The sequence below is a fragment of the Hypanus sabinus genome, chromosome 4, assembly GCF_030144855.1.
Source record: "Hypanus sabinus isolate sHypSab1 chromosome 4, sHypSab1.hap1, whole genome shotgun sequence".
In the NCBI taxonomy this organism is placed as follows: Eukaryota; Metazoa; Chordata; class Chondrichthyes; order Myliobatiformes; family Dasyatidae; genus Hypanus; species Hypanus sabinus.
In genome coordinates this window covers 45,071,485-45,098,856 of record NC_082709.1, presented here as the reverse complement: position 1 = coordinate 45,098,856, position 27,372 = coordinate 45,071,485, and the positions used below count along the sequence as shown (strand labels likewise).

Genomic DNA, 27,372 nt, shown 5'->3' with positions numbered 1-27,372 from the left:
GAACAATCTCTCACTCGCTCTCTCTCTCCAAACCTTCTCCATATAATACCAATCCTTTACTGTATAGTATACAGAATATCAATAATTTTCTAATAAAACCTTATGAAAAATTATCATCAAATTACATAAAAGCTAGTAACATTTGAAAAAGGGAAGAGTCTTTTGACTACTTTGCATTCTTCTGGTCTAGGGTTACTTCACCCACTGAACTCTTGATTAGTTTGCTCATTTGACAAGCTTACCTTCCTCACAACGTCAGAACATTTTCCATATTAATTTTAATCTGACACGCAGGAATGAGGGTATTCTGGAGGCTATAACAATCAATTAAACAAATGAGGATTGCTTTGGCAAGATGTTGGCTACAAAGGATTCATGCTGGTGAAGATTAAATGTTTGCTTGCATGCTAATAATACCTCTGTTACCTCAGAATTACAGTTCCATACACCCCTGATGTACTAGTAAGTGTGCAGTAGAGATAACGTCCATCTGCACATCTGCTGAGAACATCCCCAATGCCATAATTCTTGTGCTTGTTGACTGATTTTGATTGTTGATTATGAATGCACAAAGCAACACTCGATATAATCTTAACAGCATTTACAGTGCAGGGGAGCCTGGAGTAGAAATAACAGCAAAGTTAAAATGATCAAGTTACATTAGTTATGTTGGAAGAGAATGGTTGTAAATATGAATAGTGAACTTGAGTAACCATTTGCTATTACTAATGACTTGAGAAATGCAAGTCCCTCCCTGCCCTGGCTGCTGTTCTGATGATGTTCACGTTTCAGTCCAGCTTTTATCCTCAGCTACAAGTCTCACAGATTACAAAAGGACCTTAATCCATCTGGGCTCAGAGCAGACACCCCAGCTTCAGAAAGCTTGTCAGCTCAGGTTATCAAAAGCTTCATCTTCCATTCTTTGACTCCTTAGTTCATCTCTTGCACAACAACACCCCCACCCCATTGTCTGCATTCCCTTTGAGTCTCTAGCCACCCATATGTTCTCTTTTAAATATACCTATTGAGTCATCTCTGCAACTCCAACCCAAGCATCAGGAGGAGCTAATTCATGTGATTATCTTAGAGATGGATATTGAGTCTGGATTATGATCTCTGTGGGAAGAGCCATAAAATTAACCAATAAATGACATGAAGTAACATAAAGCCAGCTTCAATGAGAAAGTGTCCCAGAAGGAAATCATATAATGGACTGTGCAGAGGAGCTAGAAATGACCATCTGAGTATAGCATAGAGACAAAGAATGAAGGCTAAAAAGAGAAATAGTATGATCTTATTGAAAGGTAGAACAGGCTAGGGCCATAGAATAGGCATCTATTAGTCTCGAAAGACCATGGATTTGCACCTTGGACAGTTTCCAGGGCACAGGACTGGGCAGGGTTGTATGGGAGATAGGCAGTTGCCCATGCCCACGCCACTGATGTTGTCCAAGGGAATGTGCAAGGGCCAATACAGCTTGGCACGTATCATCACAGAGCAATGTGTGGTTAAGTACCTTGCTCAAGCACACAACACGCTGCCTTAGCTGAGGCTCGAACTAGCAAGCTTCAGATCACTAGACCAAAGCCTTAACCACTTGGCCATAGAATATATTGCTCATTTTCCAATGATAAGTAATTGGTGTTAGTATTGGTAGCATTTGAAGAGTTTTTTAAAATTATTGTTGGCTAATATTTTTCACTTTTACCTTCCTATAATAACGCTAGAAAGAGCAGGGATGAAGTTATTCAAACCACCCTGGGGACAGCAGTAGATGTCTGTAGTAGTAGTAGTAGTGGCTGGAGGTGACTAGTGGGGTACCACAGGGCTCTGTATTGGGACCACAGCTCTTTACGATTTATGTCAACGATTTAGATGAGGGCATTGAAAACTATATCAGCAAGTTTGCTGACGATACTAAACTGGGTGGCAGTGTGACATGCGAAGAGGATGTTAGGAGAATACAGGGAGACTTTGATAGGCTGGGTGAGTGGGCAGATACTTGGCAGATGTCATTCAATGTGAATAAATGTGAAGTTATCCACTTTGGAAGCAGGAACACGAGGGCAGAGTATTGTCTGAACGGTGTCGAGTTAGGTAAGGGAGAAATGCAGAGACCTAGGAGTCCTAGTTCATCAGTCAATGAAGGTGAATGAGCAAGTGCAACAGGCAGTGAAGAGGGCAAATGGAAGGTTGGCCTTTATTACAAGGGGAATTGAGTACAAGAGCAAGGATGTCCTTTTGCATTTGTACAGGGCCCTGGTGAGACGACACCTGGAATATTGTGTACAGTTTTGGTCTCCAGGTTTAAGGAAGGACATTCTGGCAATTGAGGAAGTGCAGCGTAGATTCACTAGGTGGATTCCTAGGATGGCAGGGCTGCCTTACGCAGAGAGATTGGAGAGATTGGGCTTGTACACGCTGGAATTGAGGAGATTGAGAGGGGATCTGATTGAAACGTTTAAGATAATTAAAGGATTTGATAGGATTGAGGCAGGAAATATGTTCCAGATGTTGGGAGAGTCCAGTACCAGAGGGCATGGATTGAGAATAAGAGGTCAGTTATTTAAAACAGAATTGAGGAAGAGCTTCTTCTCCCAGAGAGTTGTGGAGGTGTGGAATGCACTGCCTCGGAAGACAGTGGAGGCCAATTCTCTGGATGCTTTCAAGAAGGAGCTAGATAGATATCTGATGGACAGGGGAATCAAGGGATATGGGGACAAGGCAGGAACTGGGTATTGATAGTGAATGATCAGCCATGATCTCAGAATGGCGGTGCAGACTCGAGGGGCCGAATGGTCTACTTCTGCACCTATTATCTATTGACAGGTACCAGATTGCTTCAACAGAAAGTAAAATCTGCCAAGTCATCTCAGAGTCATCTTCCTATCTAAGAGGTTAGATTTTATTTACCCTGTGTATCACCCACAAATCAATACCAGTTTGAGGATATACGGTCTGGACTGAAGTTAGCAACATAAAACTTTTAACTGTTAGCTATTTTATTGGTTCCCTGTTCCAATTAATGTTTTACTCTTCCTAACTCCTTGTATCTTCCTAATGTCATTTTATTGATTACATCACTTCAACATCTTATTTTCACCATCTAATTTAAAAATTGTCGTTCATCACATTTTTTTCTGGCTTTTTAACAAAAATCACTCCACAAAATATTCAACTTGAAAATTTCTTTCTATCAATTACTATTCCCAACACTAGGTTTCATTTCATTTAATCTTCTATAGGGTTCTAAACATCTTCCTTAAACAAAGTTCTCCTTCACCAACATGCCAAATGCTCCAACTTCAGGTAACTCTAAGCCTGGGCTCCTTCCACTACATCCAGGTTCTCCTTCTTCTTGTACACGCCTCTCTGTCCAGCTGACTATAACCCATTCCCCTGTCCACATGGGTTTCTTCTCCCCGGGCATACTCTCCCAATCCCCTCCTCTGTTTGATATCATCCCTCCATTGTTTTGTTCCACTTACCTCCTTCCAGCCTCTCTCTCTAGCTTCCCCACCCCACCCCATCCCAGTCTGGGTCCATCTGTCCATTGTCTTTGTGTTGTTTTTCCTTATCTATTTCCACCTCTTAATCACCATCCTCTGTCTTTTAGCTCTGTCCCTCACCTTCCAGCCCTTGTTTACTCCTCCTTCTCTCCTCTTTGTAGAGGCTACCTCCCCTCTGCATCCTCAGTTTGGACACAAGGCAACAGCTGGGACCAGCTTCTCCAGCAGTTAGACTTTCCTGTTGCTCTTCATTTCCTCTTCTCTAAGAAGGGCACCTCAGCTCCCATATTCCAAGTTTGATAAAAGATCTATGTCCAAAATATGGCAGCCTCCCATACCTGACATCAGCAACCTGGCTTAAATGGTGAAGGGAATAGGCTTACACAGATGTATTCATGAACATCCCAGTGGAAAAATGCATAATATGTGAACATCTTGCACAAGTCAATAACTAGAACCTTAATGGAAACATTTTTAATCTACTGCTGTGTGCAGAGTAATCTGTTGTTCATTTGGTAGCATTCTCTTCTTTTTCACTTTAGAGCTAAACTATGTTGCTGTTTCATTAATTACACAGAAACATTAAAGCTTCAACAGACTGCTGGTGAGTGGAGCTATGTCAGACATTGCTATGCTTATTTTCTGATTACTCTTACAAAATAAGTTTATTTATTACATCAAAGGAAGATTAATTATCCATTGCATCCTATTTTGTCATTTCCAATATTATGCCCATTTCTAAAATCAGTGAATGAGTTGGTTTAATTGATATATGGAGGGACCTTTTCCCTGACAGAAGGGATTACACTCATTATTCTGCTCCCCATTCTGTATATACAAGAATAGACTATTTCATAACGTTTGGAAAAGACAAAGACAAAATAAACACCTGTGGAATTGGGACAATAGATGTAAGTGACCATGCACCTATATATCTAAATGTTGATTTTGACCTACAACCAAAGAATACTATCTGGAAACTAAATTCAAGTCTACTCAATGACCCATACTTTAAGGAACAAATTAAAAAAGAAATTGGTCTCTACTTAGAATTTAATGATAATGGAGAGGTTTCACCTCCCATTTTATGGGATACTCTGAAGGTGGTCTTAAGAGGGAAAATTATAGCGATATCTTCATATAAGAAAAAAAAGGAATAAAACATTAGAGGAATCACAAAATAAGCTGAAGGAACTAGAGAAAAACACAAATTGAATTTGGCACAGGATACATTAGGGGAAATTAAAAGAACTAGGAATGAAATTAATAGTTTGGCTACGCAAGAAATCAGGAAAAATTTAATGCTTCTGAAACAGTGACATTATGAAAGTGGATTGAAATCTATGAAAATACTGGCGTGGAAACTGAAAAAAAAAGATAGCAGAAAATACAATTCATAGAATTAAGGACCCAAGAATGAAAATTATAAAAAATAAGCTAAGTGAAATTCAAGAAGTTTTTGAAGTGTTTTACGAAACTCTATATTCCAAAGTTCCAGGGGGAAGCATAACCCAAATTGACACCTTGTTGAATTCTCTAGAGTCACCCATTTTAAGCGAAGAACAAAATAGAACAATGACTGCTGACATAACTGAAGTTGAATTAAAAGCTGCAATTAGTAGGCTTAAATTAAGCAAGTCACCAGGATCAGATGGGTATACGGCAGAGTGGTACAAAGAATTTAAAAATGTGTTAATTTGTGTTTTACTCCCCACTCTGAACTGGGCTCTAAAAAAGGCACAAATGCCACCCAGCTGGAAGGAAGCGATAATCTCAGCTATACCGAAAGAAGGCAAGGATAAAATGGAATGTGGGTCATTTAGACCAATATCCGTTCTTTTTTCTATGGTAAAACTTTTTATTCTGGTTTTTTTCATGACCATTAACAGAGACACAGGAGAAAAGCAGGTGTTGTTTTCCCTTCTTGCAAGAACAAAGCCTTCTCCAGTTTAGACAACCGCAAACTGTGAGCAGAGGGAAAACAGAAACAGGACCCTGCCTCTGTCCCACATCAACATCAATTAAATTCCTGATCTTATTTGGTATAGGAACACCGACCAGTTTTTTTTGATTACTAACGCTTGATATCAACTAGTCTCCCTGTTTATATGCAAAAGGCATATATATATATACATACAGTACCAACGATTAACGTTTCCACATTGATGCATTAATATACTTTTAAAAAATTCAGCAACTTCCTTTTCCATTCTGCATTACACAGGGTGCCTCATGTGGGGAAATAACAGCGATATTTGTGTTTTTTTTCCTTTAGGCACAAATCTGTTAGTTTCTGGGATTGGGAAAATGTGTTTTAAGGCTGCAGTGCTCTACACCATCAACAAAGTTGTACTAAAAGGGTTAATGAAAGCTAGCATTCACAGCACTCAAGTTTCAGTTGTATAGCTATCTTCATAGATTTTTCTCTCATTACTAACAAAACTCTCATTATTAACTAAACTTAAATTTCAAATTAGCACTGATGTAAGATGCTTTTTGATTTTAAATCAAGCTCTATAAGTTTGTGAAACTCATTATTAACTCATTATTAACTAAACTTAAATTTCAAATTAGCACTGATGTAAGATGCTTTTTGATTTTAAATCAAGCTCTATAAGTTTGTGAAACTAAGGCTTCCATTCTTAATGTAGATTATAGATTATTTACCTCCATCGTGGCCAAACGATTAGAGGAGTTTCTACCCATACTGGTACGTAACGATCAGACAGGTTTTATACGACAATGCCAGACACAAGACAATATACGAAGGACACTTCACATTATGGATCATATACAAAAAAAAGATCGAAACAATAGTGATAAGTCTGGACGCTGAAAAAGCATTTGATTCAGTTAATTGGAATTTTCTTTACAGAGTTTTACATAGATTTGGTTTCCAAGACACAATTATTAAAACTATACAGACACTATATGACAATCCTACTGCTAGGATTAAAAACAATGGATATTTATCAAATAGTCTTACCCTAGAAAGGGGCATGAGACAGGGTTGTGCATGGTCACCACTACTTTTCACATAATATCTGGAACCATTAGCTCAATACATCAGACAAAATGAAGATATCAGAGGAATTACTATTAAAGGGACAGAGCATAAATTGGCTTGTTATGAGGATGACATTTTGATCTATCTAGGGCAACCAACATACTCTTTACCTAAATTGATACGATCCTTTGAACATTATGGTCAATTATCAGGATACAAGATCAACATAGATAAAACCCAATTACTTTCATATTACTATAGCCCACCAAGAGAAATTGAAAGTAGATACCCCTGGGCATGGCACACAGAGTCTTTCAAGTATTTGGGCATCATTATGCCAAAAGATTTGGCAAAATTATCAGAATGTAATTAACAGCATTTATATAAAAAAATTAAGGAAGATGTGGCAAGATGGAACCTGATTCCTTTTTTCAGTCTCAGTTCAAGGAATGAGTCTATTAAAATGAATATACTGCCCGGACTGTTATATCTCTTTCAGACCCTACCAATAGAGATTAATCAAAATCAATTCAATGAATGGAACAAGATGTTATCAAGGTATATTTGGCAGGGTAAAAGGCCTAGAGTTTGTCTCAAAACTTTGCAATTAGTAAAGGAAAAGGGGGAATGGGGCCTACCTTCCCTTAGAGATTATTATTTTGAAGCACAGCTAAGAGCTGTGATGTGTTGGTGCAACCCATCATATGACACTCAATGGAAAAACATTGAGGAGCGGGTACTTCCCATCCCCATACAAGCAATTTTGGCTGATAACAACCTGCAAAGGTACATAAATACTATTGATAACTCATAGGTGAAATTGACTCTTAAAATATGGAAAACTACTATAAAAGAATATAATCTAGAGGGAGATAATGCAATTCTTAAATGGTGTGCATATGACTTGGATTTTACATCAAATAAATTGGATGCTAGATTTAAGGACTGGACAGCTAAAGGAATAACAGTTCTTTGCAACATAATGAAAGAAGGAACACTGTTCAGTTTTGAAATGCTTAAAGAGAAACACTTATTAGATAAACAAGATTTTTGTCGGTATTTACAGATGCGACAAATATGTTAGTAAGATGCTTAAAAATGTAACTAAGGCAAATACATGCTTGATAGAGCTATTTAGAAAAGCATATAATTCAGATAATGGTAGTAGAATCATTTCAAGCATGCATACGAGGTTGTCAAATCTTAAAACACATTCGACTTCATACATTAAAACAAAATGGGAGAAGGGAGGAGGGATAATTATATCTGAGGAAGAATGGACGACAATATGGAGGAATCAATGGAAGTGTACCAGTTCACAGAAATTGAGGGAGTTTGGATGGAAAAACTTGATAAGATATTTTATTGCACCCTCTCAGAAATCCCATTATGATAGTAACCTCCCTGTTTGCTGGAGAAGTTGTGGAAATCAAAATGCAAATCATTATCATATTTTTTGGGACTGCCCTGTTATCAAAAACTATTGGAGGGGTATACACAATGCCCTACAAGACATCTTTAAATGTGAAATACACTTAGAGAGTAAGACCATATATTTTGGGTATATACCTCAAGAACGGTTGAAAAGAGATAAATATTTCATGAATGTACTGTTGGTGGCTGGTAAAAAGACTCTTACTAGGAAATCGTTATCACAGGAGAGCCCAACTTTAAATACATGGATGGAAATTACAATGAACATTTACAAAATGGAGAAGATAACAGTATCTGTTAATCATAAGCTGGAACAATTTGATTCATACTGAGAAAAATAGTTTAACTACATAATGCCTCATAGGCCTGATTTTATTCTCACAAATCAATGAATATGTTGTAAAAAAAATCACTCCCTACTTGTACATAGTTCTTTCCTTTTGCTTGTTTTTTTTCTTTCCACTCTTTTCTATAAGTGTATACCTCAGATAAATACTTTGTGGAGATTTTGTGATATATATGATTAAATGATATATATGTACAATGTCTGAAATACATCTTATGGAAATGTTTGTTTGATGATGAACTTCAATTAAAAAAAATTACAAAAAAAATTGGTGAATGAATAATCGTGATTTAAAATAGTTACATCAAAGTTAACAATCTCTTATGGATGAAATCCTGAAGTCAGTACCTTTAGGTTTCATCATGATCTGAAGTGACAAATGTTCAGTATTTGTAAGGAATCTGTTCAGAGTGAGTTATTGTGTTACAAGGGCTAAGTATGAAGTCTGACCCCATTTCAATGCTAGAAGTATAAAGATCATGTGAGATCAGAGAAGTTAAAACAGAACCTTAACGTACCTGATCCTATGTACCATACTAATCTCTCTCATTGTACTCAGAGCTTTCCCTATATATTGCTATATAATGCTCCTCATACACCAGTGTTCTCTTTTATTTAGCTAATGTGACACAAGGTGACTATTCAGTACATGTCCTACAAAGTAATCTCTTCAATCCCACCCCCCACTTCTTATTTTCTCTATATCTCTGCACTCCCAGATTTACATGGATGCAGTCGACTGAAAGTTTCTCACACCATGAAATGACTTGGTTCGCGCACTTATGAACATTATAGTCACCCTACTGAGGTTATTTTTATTTAGATATATACTGTTGCATGGTAACAGACCCTTCTGACCCAATGATCCTGCATCACACAGTTACACCCATGTAACCAATTAACCTACCAGCCTGAACATCTTTGGAAAATGGGAGGAAACTGGAGCACCCGGAGGAAATCCACATAGTCACAAGGATAACAAACTCCTACATGCAGCAGCAGAATTGTACTTGGGGTACAATTGGCACTGTGGTAGTATCACTCTAACCACTATGCTACAGTGCTGCCCCTAGTTATGGCTTGGCTTGACTTGGCCTGACAATAATAAACGACCTTCTAACTAAAGGCACGTGTTGATCAGAACAAAGAAGCAGAGTGATAGAGAGGAAAGGGCCATAGATAAAGGACTTCAAAACTTTATCCTTACACAACTTCTATTGAGTAAGCATCGAACTGACTGAAGGAATCATCAGAGGTAAAGAAAAAGTTTGAGAATATATTCCATGAGTTATGCTTCTTTGTCATGCTAGTGCACAGCACATATAGGCAGCAATGAAAGAAGGATTATATAGTTATCATTGGCACTGCTTCCATAAATTATGGAGTTTTCAAAGCCATAAGGAGATCACACTTGTGCCAAGATGACAGACTTACAGACCATCACCTGCATTTCCAATTTCATTTCAGATTCTCAGCACTCACAGTATTTTTCTTTTGTGTTTTCTACCAAGGACTGGATTAAAATTTTAAACTGCATCCTTCTGATTCATTGAGAACATTTCAAAAGCTATGTCAGTCTGTATAGCACTTGGGAATGGGCTTAGATCATGATTTGTACTTTGTGTGTCTTTAGTTCTTTATAAAGAAAAAGATGTCACACTCTGATGCACCATCCTTCAAAATAGCACTTATTTTCTATACAGATATTAACTTTGCCCCAATTTTTAACAGTCTTCAGTAAATTTTAACAACAACCCATGTTTTTTCTCTCTTTTGAGTGAATTAGATGATTCTTTGAATGTTCAACAGAAACATTCCAATATACTTTTTGTGAGTTCTCTGTTTAATCCCATATTCCAAAGAAGTGCTGGTTGTTGTATAAACTGGCTACTGCAGAATTGCCAGTGGCCAGTAGTGTAACTGGATGGCACTGTGTCAGGGTGTCGTTGCTGGGCTCATTGCACAGAATACATAACAAGGAAATAAACTGGGGAATAGCATTGATAGGATTGCTCATCATAGAAACTATGGATAGAAAATATGATAAATCTATTGTTTGTGCAAAAATAGGTTATCTACAAGTCACACAGCTAGTGAGCCATAAACCAATTGCATTATTGGCAAGCTAATTGCTAACCTGTCAGATATATCGTCCAAGATAGAGATACAGTATGTACTACGTGTGTGGAGAACAGATTCAGCATGTCCAAAGTTAGACTTTTGTGCCTCTAGTTGGCTAGAATTGACTTGAGCCTTGAAGACTTAAGCTCTCTGTTCAGGTAGAGAACTCACTGTATTGGGTAGGAAGGAACAAGGGATTTCCTCACCCTAAGTAGATCAGGATAGTGAATCTGCCTTCCTTTCTCAGTTTCTAAGACCATAAAACTATAAGATATAGGAGCAGAATTGGGCCATTTGGCCCAGCAAGTTTGCTCCACCATTTTGTTATGGCTGATCCAATTTTCCTCTCAACCCCAATTACCTAGCTTTGCCTCATATCTCTTCATGCCCTGACCAATCAAGAATCTTTCAATCACTGCCTTAAATATACATAAAAACTTGGTGTCCACAGCTGCCTGTGGCAAAGAATTCCATAGAGTCATCACTCTCTGGCTAAAGAAATTCTTCCTCATCCCTGTTCTAAAAGGACACTCCTCTATTCTGAGGCTGGGTCCTCTGGTCTTAGACTCTCCCATCATAGGAAGCATCCTCTCCACACCTGTTCTATCAAGGTCTTTCACCATTTAACAGGTTTCAATGAGGTCATCCCTCATTCTTCTGAATTCTAGTGAATACAGGCCTAGAGCATCAAACACTCTTCATATGACAAACCATTCAACCTTGGAATCATGCTTGTGAATCTCCTTTGAACCCTCTCCAGTTTCAGCACATCCTTTCTAAGATAAGGGGCCCAAAACTGCTCACAATACTTCAAGTGAGGTCCCACTAATGCTTTATAAAGTCACAACATTACTTCCTTGCTTTTATATTCTCGTCCTCTCAAAATGAATGCTAACATTGCATTTGCCTTCCTCACCACAGACTCAACCTGCAAATTAACCTTCATGGAATCCTGCACAAGAACTTCCAAATCCCTTTGTACCTCAGTTTTTTGTATTTTCGCTCCATTTATATAATAGTCAACCCTTTCATTTCTTCTACCAAAGTGCATGACCGTACACTTCCTGACACAGTATTCCCTTTGCCAGTTCTTTGCTCACTCTCTGTTTTATCCATGCTAGAATCTTTCCTGTAATACCGTGGGCTCATAGCTTGTTAAGCAGCCTTATGTGTGGCACTTTTTGAAAGGCCTCCTGAAAATCCAAGTACTCAACAACGACCAATTCTCCTTTGTCTATCCTGTTTATTTTTTCTTTAAAGAATTCCATTAGATTTGTCAGGCAAGATTTTCCCTTGAGGAAACCATGCTGACTATAGCCTATTTTATCATGTGTCTCCAAGTATCCCGAGAACCCATCCTTAGTAATAAACTCCAATATCTTCCCCACCACTCATTTCAGACCAACTGACCTATAGTTTCCTTTCTTCTACCTCTCACCCTTCTTGAGGAGTAGAGTAACATTTGCAATTTTCCAGTCTTCTGGAACCATTCCAGAATCTAGTGATTCTTGAAAGATTATTACTAATACCTCCTCGATCTCTTCAGCCACCCCTTTCAGAACTCTGAAGTGTACACCATCTGCTCCAGAAGGCTTATCTATCTTCAGACTGTTCAGTTTCCCTAAGAAACTTCTCTCTAGTTATGGTAACTTCACACATTTCATGACCTCTGACACCAGGAACTTCCATCATACTGCTAGCATCTTCCACAGTGAAGACTGATACAAAATAATTATTCAGTTCATCTGCCAATTTGTGTCTCCCATTACGACCTCTCCAACATCATTTCCAGCTTCAAATATCCACTCGTGCCTCTCTTTTACACTTCACGTATTTGAAGAAACTTTTGCTATCCTCTTTAATATTATTGGCTAGCTTACTTCCGTATTCCATCTTTCCTTTTTATTGACTTTTTAGTTGTCTTTTGTTGGTTTTTAAAAGCTTATCAATCCTCTAACTTCTCTCTAATACTTGCTCTATTATATCCCATCTCTTTGGCTTTTGTGTTGGCTTTGACTTCTCTTGTTAACCACAATTGTGTCATCTTTCCTTTAGAATACTTCTTCCTCTTTGGAATGTATATATCTGGTACCTTTCAAATCGCTACCAAGAATTACAGTCATTGCTGCCCTGCTAGTGTTCTTTTCCAATCAATTCTGGTCAAATCTTCTCTCATGCTTCTGTAATTCCCTTGGCACTACTGATCCATCTAACTTTGGCTTCTTCTTCTCAAGTTTCAGGGTGAATTCAATCATATTATGACCACTTTCCCCTAAGGGTTCTTTATTCCTTAAGGTTTCTAATCAATTCTGATTCATTGAACAACACCCAATCCAGAATAGCTGATCTTCAACCATGAACTGCTCTAAAAGAGTTGTATAATAAGCGAGGTAATTTGAGATTTACAGTAATGGGTTCAGTTGTCTGAAGCAGTATCCCACACTGTTGAAATCAGCAGTTCTTACAAAGAGATCAGGATATCAGGAAATCGTGACTTTTTGCTGACCACTAGCTCTGGTGAAATGTCACCCTTCGAAACAACATAGACGTACAATGTTGAATTTGACTTAAATGGCGAAAAAGCAAACCACAATGTAATTTCAGAGATCTGTGAAAGATATCGGCAAAGTGACTCAACATGCTGGTTGGGTGGAAAACCACAAAGATGCTTTAACACAGAATATCTGACACAGCAAGGGGACAGCCAAGAGTTGAATTATGCTCATGGTGGTCAACAATACACATAATCTTCAAATTACATATAGGTAATCTTGAAAACCCTAACCACCAAGTTCAAGAACAGCTTCTATCCCATAGTTATAAACAAATTAATGGGCACCTTCTGCAATTAAGAGGAGTTCTTGATCTTATAATCCACTTCCACATGGCCTTTGCATCTTATTGTCTACACTGCTCTTTCTCTGTAACATTCCTCCTGCAAACCTAAGTTTCAGGAGGTGGGTGCCTGGATGGCTATCAGGAGAGAGGAAGGGAATAGACATCTAGTGCAGATTACCCCTGTGGCTATTCCCCTCAATAATAAGTGTATCACTTTGGATACTGTTGGGGGATGACCTACCAGGGAGAAACCGCAGCAAGCAGGTCTCCGGTACTGAGTCTGTCCCTGTGGCTCAGAAGGGAAGGGGAGAGAAGAGAAGTACAGTAGTGATAAGAGATTCCATTGTTAGGGGAGCAGACATGAGACTCTGTGGGTGTGATAAAGACACCGGGATGGTGTTTTGCCTCCCCGGTGCCTGGGTCAGGGATGTCTTGGATTAGGTCCACAGCATTCTAAAGTAGGAGGGTGAACAGCCAGAAGTTGTGGTACACATTGGTACCAACGGCAACGGTAGGAAATGAGAGCAGGTCCTGATAGAGAATATAGGGAGAAAGCTGAAAAGCAGGACCTCCAGGGTAGTAATTCCATATTTCTCCCTGTGCTGTGTGCCAGTGGAGGTAAGAATAAGATGATCTGGCAGATGAATGCATATCTGAGGAATTAGTGCAGCGGGCAGATTTTCTGATTTCTGCATCATTGGGATCTCTTCTGGAGAAGGTGTGAATTACATTAAAAGGATGGGTTACACCCGACCCTGAAGGGGACCAATATCCTTATGGGCAGCTTTGCTAGAGTAGGGGAGAGCTTCAATTAACTTAGCAAGGGGATGGGAACAGGGTGATAGGGCTGACGATAGGACAGTTGGTCTACAAGTAGATGCATTGTGCAGTGAGACTATGAGGAAGGACAGGCAGATGATAGGGCAAATTTGCAGCCAGCGGGACAAGTTGAAGTGTAACATGGGGGCAAAATTAAAAAGGGTGATGAATACAGAAGTAAAAAGGTTATATGTGAATGCCTATAGTGTACTTAATAAGGTAGATGATCTTAAGCACATTTAGAGATTGGCAGCAGATACTACAACACTATAGGAATCACTGAATCATGGCTGAAAGAATATCATAGTTGGGAGCTTAACATCAAAGGATACACCTTGTACAGAAAGGACAGACAGGATGGCAGAGGGTTTGCTAACTGAAGTCAAATCCTTGAGGAAAAGGTGATGCAGGATTGGAAGATGTACAATTCTTGTGGGTAAAGTTAAGGAACTGCAAAGATAAAAAGACCCCAATGGGAATTATATACAGGCCTCCAAACAGTAGCCAGGAGTTTGGCGACAAATTAAAACAGGAGATAGAAAAGGTATGTAAAAAGGGCAATGTTACAATAATCATGGGGTATTTCAATATGCAAGTAGATTTGGAAAATCATTCTGGCGCTGAAACCCAAGAGAGGGAATTTGCAGTTCGCCTCTGAAATGGCTTTCTATAATGGATTGTGGTTGAACCGAATAGGAGAAAGGCAATTCTGGATTGGCTGTTGTGTAATGAACCCAATTTCAGTAGTGAGCTTAAGGTAAAGGAACCCTTAGGAAGCACCCCCAGCCCCTAGTATTCCTTCTCTGCTGACCTGTCCCAAAGCCTTCCTACAGCACTCCACCCTCACCATTTCCAGCATCCTCTGCCCGGATGACGGACAAACTTAACAAGTATTTTGCGCCAATCCTAACTCTGGAAGACACTAGGAGTATACCAGAAATTCAAGAGAGCCAGGAGGCAGACTTTGCTAAGGAGGTGCTTAAATCACTTGAACCAGATGGACAACAATCCGGGTTTCTGCAAGATGTAGCTGATAAGATTGCAGAGGCATTAGTAATGATCTTTCAAGGATGACTTGATTCTGGTACGGTTCTGGAGGACTGGAAAATTGCAAATGTCACTCAATTCTTTAAGAAGGGAGAGAGGTAGGAGAAAGGAAATTATAGGCCTGTTAGCCTGACTTCAGTGGTTAGGAAGATATTGGATTCCATTATTAAGGATGAGGATTCGGGGTACTTGGAGGTACATGATAAAATAGGCCAAAGTCAGCATAGTTTCCTTCAGGGGAAATCTTGCCTGACAAATCTGTTGGAATTCTTTGAGGAAATAACAATCAGGATTCACAAAGGAGAGTCAATGGATGTTGTTTACTGACATTTGCCAAGGTACCACGCATGAGGATAAGAGAACATGGTATTTTAGGAGAGATACCTGCATGGATAGAAGATAGGCTGACTGGCAGGAGTTAAAGAGTGGGAATAATGGGGCTTTTTCTGATTGGCTGCCATTGACTAATGGTGTTCCACATGGGTTGGTGTTGGGACCAGTTCTTGTATATGTGAATGATTTGGATAACAGAATTAATGGCTTTTTGACCAACTTTGTGGACAATCTGAAAATACGTGAAGGGGCAAGTCATGTTGAGGAAGCAGGGAGTCTACAGAAGAAAATGCCCAGTGGCATTTACATCCATAGTGATGGTCTTTTGAGAAGCTGGTGTTGACGCATACAAGCTCCTGTCCGAGTGACAGCCTAGATTCACTCCAATTTGCCTACCAAAGCAACATGTCTACAGCAAATGCTATCTTATTGGCTCTTCACACAATCCTGAAACATCTGGGCAGCAAAGATGCATTCATCAGCATGATCTTTATTGATTAAACTTCAGTATTTCACACCCTCATCCCTTCAAAAATTATCAGTAAATGCCAAGACTTGGACCTCAATATCCTCCTGTGTAATTGGATCCTGGTTTCCTCCCTGGTCGAGCCCAGTCAGTTCAGATTTATAAAAACATCTCCTCCATAAGCTTCATCAGCACAGGAGCACCATGGGCATGTGTATGTAGACCCCTGCTCTACTCACTTTATGACTATGACTGTGTGACCAAGTACAGCTCCATCACCATGTATAAGTTTGCTAAATACACCACCGTTGTGAGTTGTATCAAAGATGGTGATGAATCAGCATACAGGAGGGAGACTGAAAATTTTGCTGAATGTAATAATAACAACCTCTCACTCAATGTCAGCAAGACAAAGGAACTGATTGTAGCCTTCAGGAGAGGGAAAGGAGTGGTCTATGAGCTTGTAATCATCGGAGGATCAGAGGTAGAGAGGGTCAGTAGCTTTAAACTCCTGGGTGTTTCTATCTCAGAGGACCTGTCCTGGACCCATCATATAAATATAATTGTGAAGAAAGCACCTCTACTTCCTCAGGAGTCTGCGGACCTTTGGCATGTCATCAAAAACTTTGGAAAACTGCTATAGATATGTGGTGGAAAGTGTGCTTACTGGCTACATTACAGCCTGGTATGGGAACACCAATGCCTTTGAATGAAAATTCCTACAAAATGTAGTGGATTCAGCCCAGTGCATCACAAGTAAACTCTCCCAACCATTGAGCACATCTACATGAAACATTGCCGTAAAAAAGCAACATCCATCATCAAAAATCCTCACCACCCAGGCCGTGCTCTTTTTTCGGCTGCTGGTAGAAGGGACATGTGCTCCAGGATTCACACCATCAGGTTCAAGAACAGTTACTACCCGTCAACAATCAGGCTCTTGAACAAATGGGGATAACTACACTCATTTAAGGACTCTTTTATCTTGTTATTTCATGTTCATTATTTATTGCTATTTATTTATATCTACATTTGCACTGTTTGATGTCTATTGATCCTATTTGCAGTTACTGTTCTATACACTTGCTAAGTTTGTCCACAGGAAAAGAACCTCAGTGTTGTGTTTGGTAATAAAGTTTACTTTGAACTTTGACAGATTGGGAGAATGGGCAAAGAAGTGGAAGATGAATTATAGTGCAGGGAAGTGTATGATCATGCACTTTGATAGAAAGTATAAAGCCGTAGAATATTTTCTACACAGCGAGAAAATTCAAAAATCAGAGTTGCAGAGGGACTTGGGATTCCTTAAAGGTTAATTTGCAGGTTGAGTAGGTGATTAAGGAAGGCAAATGCATTGTTAGCATTCATTTCCAGAGGATTAGAATATACTGTAAGCGCAAGGATGTAATGCAGAGGATTTATAAGGCATTGGTCACTCCACACAGAGTATTGTGAGCAGTTTTGGGCCCCTTATCTAAGAAAATACATGCTGGCTTTGGAGAGGGTCCAGTGGAGATTCATGAGAATGATTCGAAGAATTAAAGAGTTATTGTATAGGGAGCATTTGTTGCTCAGGACTCGTACTCGCTGGAGTTTTGAAGAATGAGGGGGATTTCACTGAAACCTATCCAACATTGAAAGGCCTGGATAGAGTTGATGTAGGGAGGATGTTCCAGTGGGTGGGTCTAGGATCAGACTGCACAGCCTCAGTCTTGAGGGAATATCCGCTTAGAACAGAGCTGAGGAAGAATTTCTTTAACCAGTCGGTAGTGAATCTGCAGTGGTGAGGCAAAGTCATTGAGTCTATCTAAAGTGGAGGTCGATAGGTTCTTGATTAGTCAGGCTGTCAAAGGTTACAGGGAGAAGGCAGGAGAATAGGATTGAGAGGGTTAATAAATAAGCTATGATTGAATGGTGATGGAGACCCAATCAGATGAGTAGCCTAATTCTGCTCCTAAGTCTTATGGTCTTATGGTCTAACTGTAATATTATTCTGTTATTACTTTTTCCTTTGTACTACCTCAAATAACTTATACCTCAAAATGATCTGAAAGGGGTTTGTACATTACCCCATGACCGCATGGGTTTCTTCCGGGTACTCTGGTTTCCTCCCACAGTCCAAAGCCTAATGGGTTTGCAGGAGAATTGGTCATATGGGCTTATTGGGCTGGAAGGGCCTGTTACCTTGCTGTATCTCTAAATAAATAAATAGATTCACACAATGTTTCTCAGGCGTGGACTGAATTTTATTTTCTCAATGTAGGAGCCAATGACAGAAAGGCCAGAATGAAGGTGGAATAATGTAAACGTTTGGACTGGAAATATAAGTGTAGCTGAGTGCTTGGGTAAGGATTTCCTGTCGTCCATTCACAGAGGATGGACTGCATCCTTGCCTTTCTTCATCCACTATTGGTTCTTGCAACCTTCTTCACTATTTTATACATACTTTCATTGTTTCTCTTATCAATTTGCCATAATTTTTCTCCATCTTTTCATACTAAAATGCTTGATTATCATTTTGTTTTACAATAAAATCTCCCTTGTAAGCAAATAAGATTTGCCCTGTGAACAACTCTCCCTCTGCCCTCTCCCTTCTTTACATTATTTTTCACTAACACCCCCAATCCGCCCCCTACCCCCACTTAACACACCTTCTTGATTGTGGACTTGCTTAAAAGTTGTAGTGCCTAAAATTTCAGAATCCTGTCAAGAGCAAAGAGACCTGTTTTCAGAAATAGCAGCAACAATGTTTAGCACTACCAACCAATCAGAATTTCTGTTTCTAATTAAAAGTCATGGCTCAAATTGTTAATTCTGCTTTGCATGCAATGGATACTGCCCAATCTGCTGAGTATTTCCAATTCTCAATTTGCTTCGGGTTTCCAGTATCTGCAGTATTCTTGTCTGTTTTTCTATTAGAATAGGGATTTCTTTGAGGTTCTCCTAGGAGATTGCACAAATTGCTCATCTCATCAAAAACACATGTAAATTAAATCAAGTGAAAAGAGTCAATGATAGATGCCAATAAAAAGTAGGGTTGTTTTAAATGGCCACTGAGAGAATTTGAAAGAATGCTTCCACAAGTTATGATCCACATTAGCAAGAACAGATGTGGAATTATTAAAAAATAAGAGCAAATTAACAAGAGTTCTATGTCTTGGGACAAAACTTTGTCTACTTGCATCTGATCAAAATGAAATATTGCTTTCTGAATAGCAAGAGGTTGATAAAATGATTATAAATGAACAGAAGTGTTTCTTGGTGCATTGGAAATTTCAGTGTTATTAAAGATGTTTTCCCATATGCAGATCCAACTGAAATATTATTTGTTAGGGGAAAAACAGAATTTAATTGGGTATTGAAATAAGTCCTGATTCACAATGACAACAAATGCACTTATACACTGCAAATCTGAGATGGCTGCAAAAGTAATTTAAGGTGGCATTTTGCATGATTAAGTTGGCATGTCATCACACAGAAACAACCTTCCTTTGTACTTATATCAGCGCAAAAGTTAAAAGCAACTCACTTTTAGATTTTTTGTTGTGTTCCTAAGTAGTAAATGTCTCCAAGCCCAACCCTTCTGTCCCCATCGTTAGGGATGGAAACAGGTAAGGCTGGCCTACATGCCTCTGGTGAAGCTGTATAGGCCAAACCCCCTGTACAGAGGATGCAATCATAGATGAACTCCAGCCACACCATCGACTTCAGAGGATAATGGAGACGGGAGGTCATTGATGGCCTGGGCTCCACTAGAAACATAGAAGCATAGAAAACAGGTGCAGGAGTAGGCCATTTGGCCCTTCGAGCCTGCACCACCATTCAGTATGATCATGGCTGATCATCCAACTCAGAACCCTGTACCTGCTTTCTCTCCATACCCCCGATCCCTTTAGCCACAAGGGTCATATCTAACTTCCTCTTAAATATAGCCAATGAACCAGCCTCAACTGTTTCCTGTGGCAGAGAATTCCACAGATTCACCACTCTCTGTGTGAAGAAGTTTTTCCTCATCTTGGTCCTAAAAGGCTTCCTCTTTATCCTTAAACTGTGAGCCCTCGTTCTGGACTTCCCCAACATCGGAAACAATCTTCCTGCATCTTGCCTGTCCAATCCCTTTAGAATTTTATATGTTTCAATAAGATCCCCCCTCAATCTTCTAAATTCCAGTGAGTATAAGCCTAGTCGATCCAGTCTTTCTTCATATGAAAGTCCTGCCATCCCAGGAATCAATCTGGTGAACCTTCTCTCTACTCCTTCTATGGCAAGAATGTCTTTCCTCAGATTAGGGGACCAAAACTGCACACAATATTCTCGGTGCGGTCTCACCAAGGCCTTGTACAACTGCAGTAGAACCTCCCTGCTCCTGTACTCAAATCCTTTTGCTATGAATGCCAACATACCATTTGCCTTTTTCACCACCTGCTGTACCTGCATGCCCACTTTCAATGACTGGTGTACAATGACACCCAGGTCTTGTTGCATCTCCCCCTTTCCTAATTGGCCACCGTTCAGATAGTAATCTGTTTTCCTGTTCTTGCAACCAAAGTGGATAACCTCACAGTTATCCACATTAAATTGCATCTGCCATGAATTTGCCCACTCACCTAACCTATCCAAGTCACCCTGCATCCTCTCAGCATCCTCCTCACAGCTTTGTGTCATCTGCAAACTTGGAGATGCTGCATTTAATTCCCTCGTCTAAATCATTAATATATATTGTAAACAACTGGGGTCCCGGCACTGAGCCTTGTGGTACCCCACTAGTCTGCCTGCCATTCTGAAAAGGTCCCGTTTACTCCCACTCTTTGCTTCCTGCCTGCCAACCAATTCTCTATTCACATCAATACCATACCCCCAATACCATGTGCTTTAAGTTTGCACATTAATCTTCTGTGTGGGACCTTGTCAAAAGCCTTTTGAAAATCTAAATATACCACATCCACTGGCTCTCCCCTATCCACTCTACTAGTTACATCTTCAAAAAATTCTATAAGATTCGTCAGACATGATTTTCCTTTCACAAATCCATGCTGACTTTGTCCGATGATTTCACCTCTTTCCAAACGTGCTGTTATCACATCTTTGATAACCGACTCTAGCGTTTTCCCCACCACCGATGTCAGACTAACCGGTCTATAATTCCTCGGTTTCTCTCTCCCTCCTTTTTTTAAAAAGTGGGGTTACATTAGCCACCCTCCAATCCTCAGGAACTAATCCAGAATCTAAGGAGTTTTGAAAGATTATCACTAATGCATCCACTATTTCTTGGGCTACTTCCTTAAGCACTCTGGGATGCAGACCATCTGGCCCTGGGGCTTTATCTGCCTTTAATCCCTTCAATTTACTTAACACCACTTCCCTACTAACATGTATTTCCCTCATTTCCTCCATCTCACTAGACCCTCGGTCCCTTACTATTTCCGGAAGATTATTTATATCCTCCTTAGTGAAGACAGAACCAAAGTAGTTATTCAATTGGTCTGCCATGTCTTTGTTCCCTATGATCAATTCACCTGTTTCTGACTGTAAAAGACCTACATTTGTCTTGACCAATCTTTTTCTCCTGAAAAAAGCCTCTGAACAGCAGTAGCAAACACTCCCCCTAGGACAATGGTTCCAGTCCAGCCCAGGTGAAGACTGTTCTGTTTATACCGGTCCCACCTCCCCCAGAACTGGTTCTAATGCCCCAGAAATTTGAATCCCTCCCTCTTGCACCATTTTTCAAGCCACGTATTCATCTGAAATATCCTCCTATTTCTACTCTGACTAGTTTTTTTGGTTGCTGTAAATTTAAAGGTTTATCATGTCTTGTTGAACATGATGTAGAAACTGGAGTGGTTTGATATGGTAGAACAATGGAGAAGAAAAATAACAATATAAATTATAGCAAATGGGTTCCAATTAAGGTTGCTGTCTCTGACTGGACAGTTTCTTGGAAGTTTAGTCACATGACTACCACTTCTAACTGCACATCTTGTCACATTAGATTGAGATTCTGATTTATTTATCACATGTTCATGGAAACATACAGTGAGATGCTTTATTTGTGTTGACAACCAACAAACCTTGGGAGGTGCTGGGGGCAGCCCGCAAGTTTTGCTGCACATTCTGGTACTAACATAGCATGCCCACAATGCTCGGCAGAACAGCACAAGATGCAACAAGCAACAAAACAATAACAGCAATATAGCCCTTTCCTCCATCCCACCCACCCACCAACATGCACAAACAGTCCTCCAACTCCAAGACAGGACTCCAGCCTCCCTCTTCTCTCATGCACTGTCCTCCAACCCAATTTGACAGCAGATAGATTATTTGTTAGTTACTTTGCAATAGTCAGGGACTCTTTTCCCAGTATGTTCAATAATTTAAAATCATATGTAATTGAAGATGCAAGAGAGTGCAGATGATGGAATCTGGAACAATAAGCAATCTGCTGGCAAAACCCAGAAGGTCAAGCAGCAACTCAGGAGGGAGGGTGGAATCCACATTTTGGGTTGAACCCCTGCATCAGGACTTCATCAAAAATGTATGAAGAAAATTAAAAAGAACACTATTTTGTTTTCATGTCTTTATGGTTATTTATTTGTCATTGTGACTGGGGGTGTCCACTGACTCAGTGGACCAAGAACAACGTTGGATATGTCATAATTCTGATTCAATCCAATAATCTCCATTAGGCCAACCTAATGAGACATTGAGGCAAAGCGAGGACCTTGCTCATGCTGAGCAACATCTATGTAATGAGATCTTCTTGCGGAGAGCAGAGAATAGATGCAAATAACTGGTGAATCCACACATTAGAACTGGCGGCTGTGTCCAGTCTTTGCTGCCCTCGTCCATTTTTTTACTTTTATCTTAATGCCTGCAGATTCCCTTCCAATGTGGTTTGTTAAACTTATCCTGTTGAAGTTTGGGGTGCAGCTTCACATATTTCCTACCAGTCTTCTGCAGTTCATCCAGCTGTTACTACCTCATATTTAACATTATAGTGAGACTAGAGGGAGGACCTGTGTCCTTCATGGCAGTAGGGGCTTGTGGGAACCAAACTGGTCTTCAGGGCACAATGGATCTGCTTCAAAAATACATCAAATGGTTCATACCTCCCATGGTGAGTCACAGATATAACACAGAACCATTATCCCCGAAAATGTAGGTGCTTCAGTTTTTCCATTATAGTTGTACCTCACACTTCTTGTGCAAATAACAATAAACTCAATTCAACTTTCCTTCCAGGGTTTAAGATTCCCCTCCCCAACACCTTTCTGCAGTTGGGAAGCTAAGGCAATGAATTTGGATCAGCTAAATATATCCAGACCAGAGTTTATTCACCTCATGAGACTCTTTTACCCTAACCTTTGCTTTATTCAATATATCCTTTGTTCCTCATGCTTCTATTTGGCTTCTCCTTAAACACACCCACATTTGTCTCACCTCTGCCACATAACAGCAAATTTCAAATTCCAGCTACTCTGTGCCAAAAAGTTTTACTTGCACTCCTATTAGATTTATTAATGATAATTATTTATTTCTTGCCTTTATTAAGCCAAGGTGAAGTGATCCATATTGCTAAGACCCGAAAACCATTTTCACCCAACATTTCCTGCAGGTTTCACTAAACGACAATTAACAGCACAGATAAATTTATTAATTGTCCTCAGCTGGTGATGACATGGCTAATTGTCATGTCTCACTTTAGAATGGCTTCCAGCTAAAACCAATACAGAAAGTGGTTGATAGCTGGAACTCACAGCCAGAGGAAGTGGTGGAATTGGATATAATCACTATGTTTAAGAGGCATTTAGATGAGCTGTAGAAATTAACTGGAATCAATGCTGGCATATGGAATTACTGCAGATGGGCTGATAGGTTGGCGTGCACACGATGGGCTGAAGGGCCGGTTTCTGTGGTGTATGGCTTTGTGACCATGAAACCCAAAATAAAATCTGAGGACTTCCACTTACGTTTCATTTAATCATGCTGTGTTTTCCCTTAACCAAGATTGCCTGTTCCTCCTCTCAACTATGATAAATGATGAATTTGCAACTGGTAGTCAACTGCCTATCTTTACATTGGCATGATCTTGAATTGTTATCAAGTTTAGTTTATTTCTTTATTTAGCATTACAGCATGGAATAGGCCCTTCTGGCCCTTCAAACATTACTGATTCAGCAACCCCCGACAAACCCAATTAATCCTAACCTAATCACGAGGTAATTTACAATGACTAATCAACTTACCTAGTACGCCCTTGGACTGTGAGAGGAAACCGGAGGACCCATGCATTCCATGAGGAGGACGTACAGAGACTCCTTACAGAATGGTGCCGGAATTGAACTCCAAACTCTGGAACACTCCAAGCTGTAATAGTGTTGCACTACTCTGATAGGCTGACCGTCATTAGCGCATCACACAAACATGAAGGCACTTTGGGACCATTCAACCAAATGAATCTGTTTGCGGAGGGAGATAGAGCAAAATAAAAAGTTTTGAGGAATATGGAGCCTTCCATTAACACATGACAGCTATGGTCTTTCATTAACTAAATCTTTGATCTACCTTTTAGTTGTGAGTTTTGCTTTAAGCACGTTGCAATTCTGTTCTGTCCTTCCACTTAAATACTTCTAAGTGTAGAATTTGTCCTTCAATTCAATTGTCTTTACAAAAATGTTAAAGACTTTTGGCCTACAAATCAAACCTTTGATTTTACTCAAGTACCTAATAATGATTACAACCTTAGTTATGTACAGGAAGTTGGGAAACAGCATTAATAAAATCCCTCTGCATTGTATATGAACTATCAAGTGAGAGTAGTTAAACCAGAATACATTACAGCTCTTGTAATTATTGACTAGGAATATGATTTTTAGATTTCAATATGACGGTAATGCAACAAGACACAAAGCCTCCTGTCATTTAATTGAACATCAGCAACATCTGTTGTAACTCATACAAGTTTTTCGTTAGGCCTAATTTGCCTGGTAAAGTCCCATGTACAAGTACTTTCATGTAATCCTATCCAAGTCTTAAGAGGCAGGAGGAACCAATCAAATGAGTTTAGCTGTAAGCAGTGAGTCTGCTAAATATGAATTAGTTCTATGGAGTTCCACCTGTTTTGTGGATGGGGGAATTTGGTTTATTGGAATTATTAAAGGCTGCACAACAATTGATTGAATGTTCTTCAGGAGAATTCTTGTGCTGACAGGAGACTCTCTGATATTAGTTCTTTATATTTAAAGGGAAAACTATATGATGGTTCACTTCTCGTTTTGAAAATGGAACAGATGTCAGCAAGGTTAAATTCATGAACAGCTAATTTGTTTTCAGTGTTTTGTTATGGGCACCTACTTTTGTACAGAAACTGTTTTCTTAGATCTTTGGACTGTGAAAGAAATTTGAATTAATCAATAAATTAATCAATAACTCAGGAAGTCCTGCTTCAAAATTGACTCAATTGAATTTTGAAAAAAGGAAACAAATAATATGCTACAGCTCAGAAAGCGTTAATTGCTTTTCATCAAATCAGACTTGCTCCACCCAAAGACTTTGACTTTGATTTAGTGGTGGAAATGAGTGATGATTTCTGTATTATTCACGTTGTGAATTGCTAAATGAATACAGCCAATGAGTTAAGAAGCTACAGAAGGAGAGCAGTTCTGATGGGAACTGAGGCTATTTATATCAAAAGCCTATAATGTGGTAATTATTGTGCTGTAATAATCACCCCACAACTGGCAGATTGTCTTGAGTGGTATTATTCAGCATTACTCCTTATTTTTTAAGAGGCGTGTAGTCTCAAGAAGTGGTCATTTATTATCCATGTATTTGCATATAGGTAAAATTGCTATCAATAAATTAGTTCAAACCTAACCAAACTTAATAGTTACATTTATTACTGAAGTATACAACATGCAAGATATATAATATGGATCACATCTTTTAAGGAATTTTAAACTGAATAAACGTTGTTTCAGAAATGAAAGATGGGCAGATTGCCCTTCTAATGGTGATGCTGCTAGTACATCAAAGACTTAAGAAAACCTGGATTTGACTGTAAAACTAATTAAAAAGCTCCTAATAACGTTTTATCTTTAAAACAATTAACATCACACTCACACTACTCAAACATAGAGTGCTTGCAAAATTATTCCACACAAGATGTCTCTTTGTTTTGAGTAGCTCCTCAAAGCAGCAATCAACATTAAGATGTATATAGGCTTGTGGTTAAAAACAACAAATAAACACTCTGCTTAAACTGTACCCTTTCCACACCACAAGTCTTAAAAATAATTGCTCTGCAGCAAGGAAGACTCCCCATTTTAATTACTCCCCAATCTAACTCTGCCTGGCATTAGCTGGAGAAATAAATGTCGTTATTTGGTTAGGTTACAAAAAAGTATAACTGAAGCATGGAAGGACACAACACAACACAATCCTGTTGCGATTGTTTCTGTCACTAGTAAAAACCCATCTATGAAATGCCACAATGAATCATCAGTAAAATATTTTAGAAAACCATTTTAATTTTAAACATCCATCCATTTTATATATAATAAGCCCCCTATATAATTATATGTTTAGGAACAACATAATGCTTTACAGTGAGGGTTTCTTGTTCCTGGGAGAGAGCTTGCAGAGCACATCTGCAAGTGAAGGACTTGGACTACATGGTATCAAAGGTGAAGGCTTGTTGAGAGTTGTACAGTGAAGGGCAGTGAAAGCTCATCTCTGTTCATCTACACGGCTGCTGTACCCACCTCGTGCTCTCAGCCTACGGAAAATTATGTACTTCAATGATTCAATATTATTTTCAATATTCAATAGCTGACATTTGACCAGAGTTCAAGATATCATCCTGTTTCAGAAGCAAGAAGTGATCATCATCTTCTGATGTTTTTTAAACAAACTAAGATCACCTTTAGTCCAGAAATCATTTTCCATAGGCTTTGTGCCAAATTTAGTGTCATTCTCCTGATTCCCAATTAGTGTTACCTGTATTAAGGAATGTACCATCAATACCAATGTAAGCCAGTCAGTCATTTACTGATCCTAATATATGCTTAATGTTCAAGATTAAAGGGTTGTTCAATTCATATACACTATTAGATTGACAGATAATTTCCAAGTTATCCTCAAGAATGAGCAATCTGGCATTTACAATATACACACAAGAAATTCTGCAATTGTTGGAAATCCAAAGCGACATACACAAAATGCATGAGGAACTCAGCAGATCAGGCAGCATCCATGGAAATGAGCAAACAGTCGATATTTCACTTCCTCAGGACTGGAAGAGAAGGGGGAGAACACCAGAATAAAAAGGTGGGAAGGAGGGGGGAAGAAGGATAGCTGGAAGGTGATAAGTGAAGCAAGGTGGGTGGGAAAGGTAAAGAGCTGGAGATGAAGGAATCGGATAGGAGAGGAGTTGTCTCATAAGAGAAAGGGAAGG

At 39.3% G+C, this 27,372-nt stretch overlaps 1 long non-coding RNA gene across 4 annotated transcripts in view; it reads right to left on the bottom strand.

Annotated features, from left to right (window-relative positions):
- Positions 1–27,372, bottom strand: part of LOC132392707 (uncharacterized) — an 81,356-nt gene that overhangs the window by 18,861 nt on the left and 35,123 nt on the right. For all 4 annotated transcript variants that reach the window (XR_009511626.1, XR_009511627.1, XR_009511629.1 and 1 more), the window contains one exon: positions 24,164–24,376. This is a non-coding gene — a long non-coding RNA (uncharacterized LOC132392707). The remainder of the gene's footprint in view (positions 1–24,163; positions 24,377–27,372) is intronic.